The 4,208-nt window shown below is 45.5% G+C and overlaps 1 non-coding gene across 1 annotated transcript; it reads left to right on the top strand.

The window, feature by feature from the left end:
* Positions 1-1,901: 1,901 nt before the first annotated feature.
* On the top strand, positions 1,902-2,039 carry LOC119920309. Its single transcript, XR_005448065.1, has one exon. It is a non-coding gene; the product is annotated as a small nucleolar RNA SNORA7 (small nucleolar RNA).
* Positions 2,040-4,208: the final 2,169 nt, after the last annotated feature.

Genomic DNA, 4,208 nt, shown 5'->3' with positions numbered 1-4,208 from the left:
CCAAGGGGACAGGTGCACCTGTTGGTGAGTAAATTGTCCCCTTGCGGCCCGAATGGACCACCCACCACACCTCAGTGCCACCACAGCCTGCTTGCTGATGGTGGCATCAGGTGGTTGGGCAGTTGTGCCTACCAGTAGATTAGTGTCAGAGAAGGTGATGGGAGAATGAAGGAGAAGGGAGAGAAGAGGTCCAGCTCTCCCTGCTGTCTGGTGAGGATAATAGACACCCCATCAGTCCCGGACCAGATAGGGAATATGCCTGCTAATTCTGTTTTTACCAACAACTTAGTACAGTGCTTCACACACAGGAGGTGGCTCAATAAATATCACTGATTGAATGATTGATTGATTACAGAAGGCAAAGGGAGAAGCCACCATTTTGGCTCCAACCTGACCCCTTTCTGGCTCAAACTGGCAGGGTGGGCCGGTTATTTCCTGTCTCAAAGGTTGTGAGGGTAGAGATAAGGCATCATCCTCAGGATGCCGAGTCCATGGGGCTTTTGGCACTCACAGAGTGGGTGCCAAAGCTCAAGAGCCATATCTGGTATTAAGAGCTAGAAAAGGCTTGAGTGCTATTTTTTTTAAATGGTATTTATTAAATGCTTCCTACATGCCAGGCATCGTACTAAGGGCTGGCTGGGGTAAATAAAAGATAATCGTCATAGACCCAGCCCCTGTCCCATTTAGGGCTTACACTCATAATCCCCATTTTACAGATGAGGTAACTGAAGCACAGAGAAATGACGTGACTTGCCCAAGGTCACACAACAGACAAGGGGTGGTGCCGAGATTAGAACCCAGGTCCTCTAACTTGCAGGCCATTCTCTTTCCACTGGGCCATGTTCCTTTTCGTGGGTTGCAAACCCCTGTCCTCACATTTTAGAACTTATGTCTTATGCCTTCCCAGACTGAGCCCCTTCCATCCTCTCCCCCTCGTCCCCCTCTCCATCCCCCCCATCTTACCTCCTTCCCTTCCCCACAGCACCTGTATATATATTACTCTATTTATTTATTTATTTTACTTGTACATATCTATTCTATTTATTTTATTTTGTTAGTATGTTTGGTTTTGTTCTCTGTCTCCCCCTTTTAGACTGTGAGCCCACTGTTGGGTAGGGACTGTCTCTATATGTTGCCAACTTGTACTTCCCAAGCGCTTAGTACAGTGCTCTGCACACAGTAAGCGCTCAATAAATATGATTGATTGACTGATTGATTATGCACTGACTCCTCCCCTTAGCAATCAAGCCCCCATTATTCCCAGTTCAGTTGCACAAGGCATAAAAGGATCAGTTTTTCTTTGAGCATCAGCAGGGGCTATTGTTGGGACAGTCAGACAAATGATAATAGGCTTTACCTAGCATATGATATTTGCAATGCAATTGCTTCAGTGCATCAGTAAACAGAAAGAAGGTTAACCATCCACAGGTTTTACATCGATTTACATGGGAAGGAGATAATTGTATTTTAGTTCCTACGAATACAGAGAAAATAACTGGTTTTACAACACAGTCCTGATTTACTCCAGGAGTAATGGGAAAAGGATTAGGCAGGATGCCTTCAACACTGAATCACCAGTGCTATTGTGTAGTAGCCTCAAGATTTAGCGAACACCTCGGAACAGCTAAATATGTTTAGTAATTTCACGAGTCCTCTTCTACTGGACAGGAAGCATTGTTGGGAAGCACCATGGCCTAATGGAGGGAGCATGGGCCTGGGAATCAGAAGGAATTGGGTTCTAATTCTGGCTCTGCCACTTGTCTGATGTGTGACCCTGGGAAAGTCACTTAAATTCTCTGTGCCTCAGTTACCTCATCTGTCAAATGGGGATTAAGACTGCAAGCCCTATATGGAACAGGGACTGTGTCCAACCCCATTATTTTGTATTGACCCCAGCGCTTCCCCTCTCAGGGTCATACCTGGAGAGTTTCCAGTACTCTACCTGTCTCGGCTATGGGAGGGCGAGTCAAGCAGAGGCCTACCCATTCCATTCCTAGCTTGGGCAGTGGCTAGTGAGTGGAAGGAAATCTGCTACAAATCAAAACTCACCCACGCTGGGCAGAGTGGCATGGGAGAGAGTCGAGGGTGGAGAATCGAGTTTACTGCGCGGAAGACAGCAATGGTAAAACACTTCAGTATTTTTACCAAGAAAACTCTATGGATACACTACCGGAACGATTGCAGATGGAGAGCAGTGCCTTCTGGGTGGGATGTGTCCGTAGTGTTGCCATGGGTCGGAAATGAATCGACGGCATAAGACAAGACCCCAGCGCTTAGTACAGTGTCGGGCACATAGTAAGTGCCTAACAAACACCATTAAAAAGAAAAGTCTTAAGCTTAGGAATCAGCCCACCCAAACTAAGATAACCATTGGCAAAAAAAAAAAGCTTAATGCTGCCAGTGAACTCTATCTAGACAGTACACTCTTTAACAATCCCCAGACAAAGTATTAAACTGAATCAAGAAGATCAGCATGTCTTTTGGAAGACAAAAGGTTGCAATGATGAAGCATGCAGATTCATACCAAAGTGAAGGTCTATAGTTATAGTAATATCTAATTGGAACTCACACACAAAAGGGACTGTGAAATCAGGACTAACCACAGAAGGCATGTTCTGCTCTTTATTAATAATAATAGTATTTGTTAAGCACTTACTATGCCAGGCACCATACTAGGCCCTACTGAGAGCTCACCTCCTCCAGGAGGCCTTCCCAGACTGAGCCCCTTCCTTTTTCTCCCCCTCGTCCCCCTCTCCATCCCCCCATCTTACCTCCTTTCCTTCCCCACAGCACCTGTATATGTTTGTACGTATTTATTACTCTATTTATTTTACTTGTACATATCTATTCTATTCATTTTATTTTGTTAGTATGTTTGGTTTTGTTCTCTGTCTCCCCCTTTTAGACTGTGAGCCCACTGTTGGGTAGGAACTGTCTCTATATGTTGCCAACTTGTACTTCCCAAGTGCTTAGTACAGTGCTCTGCACACAGTAAGTGCTCAATAAATACGATTGATTGATTACAAGCAAAATGGGTTGGACACAGTCCCTGTCCCACCTGGGGCTCACAGTGTCAATCCTCATTTTTCAGATGAGGTAACTGAGGCCCGGAGAAGTGAAAGGACTTGCCCAAGGTCACACAGCAGACAAGTGGTGGAGCCTGGATTAGAACCCACAAACTTCTGACTCCCAGGCCTGTACTCTATCCATTACATCACGCTGCTTCTCTAAAAGCAGTCACCTGTGACTGAAGCACAGCTTCAGTGGATCTGACGTGGGGGGAACATGCATAACAGGATACACTAGTAGCTGCTGTATGGTGAATTCAAATGGGGCAGCTGAAAGAAGGGATGGCAGAACCATACTCATTAAGGATGCATTGTCGCATAGTGTCAAATGAGACGGTGAGCTCATTATGAGCAGGGACTGTGTCTGTTTGTTGTTGTATTGTACTCTCCCAAGCACTTAGTACAGTGCTTTACACTCAATAAATATGATTGAATGCTGAATGAATGAATGTAGCAGCAAACTGTTGGGAGACAAATGCAGCAGACAGACCAAACTGGTCTGCGGCAATCAAGATATGGGTGGATCAACTTGGGCAGAAGTTTGGGGAAGACTGGGAAGCCAAGAAGCAAATTCAAAGCAGACAGGATACTGAAGGTGATGAATGCATTAAGTGAACTAAAGGACAAACATGTAAAATGTGGAATGAATTGTTGGATAGATTTCTTGCTTGGATCGTTTTTTTGTCACAGACGCTCACACAGATAGCATCCCACTGTCAATCGTGCCATCAATCAATCAATCGTATTGAGCGCTTACTGTGTGCAGAGCACTGTACTAAGTGCTTGGGAAGTACAAGTTGGCAACATATAGAGACAGTCCCTACACAACAGTGGGCTCACAGTCTAGAAGGGGGAGACAGAGAACAAAGCCAAACATACTAACAAAATAAAATAAATAGAATAGATATGTACAAGTAAAATAGAGTAATAAATATGTACAAACATATATACATATATACAGGTGCTGTGGGGAAGGGAAGGAGGTAAGATGCGGGGGATGGAGAGGGGGACGAGGGGGAGAGGAAGGAAGGGGCTCAGTCTGGGAAGGCCTCCTGGAGGAGGTGAGCTCTCAGTAGGGCCTTGAAGGGAGGAAGAGAGCTAGCTTGGCGGATGGGCAGAGGGAGGGCATTCCAGGCCGGG

The sequence above is a fragment of the Tachyglossus aculeatus genome, chromosome X1 (genome assembly GCF_015852505.1).
Source record: "Tachyglossus aculeatus isolate mTacAcu1 chromosome X1, mTacAcu1.pri, whole genome shotgun sequence".
NCBI classification, from domain to species: domain Eukaryota; kingdom Metazoa; phylum Chordata; class Mammalia; order Monotremata; family Tachyglossidae; genus Tachyglossus; species Tachyglossus aculeatus.
Note: the sequence above shows the minus strand (reverse complement) of the source record. Positions and strands in the feature narration are given on the sequence as shown.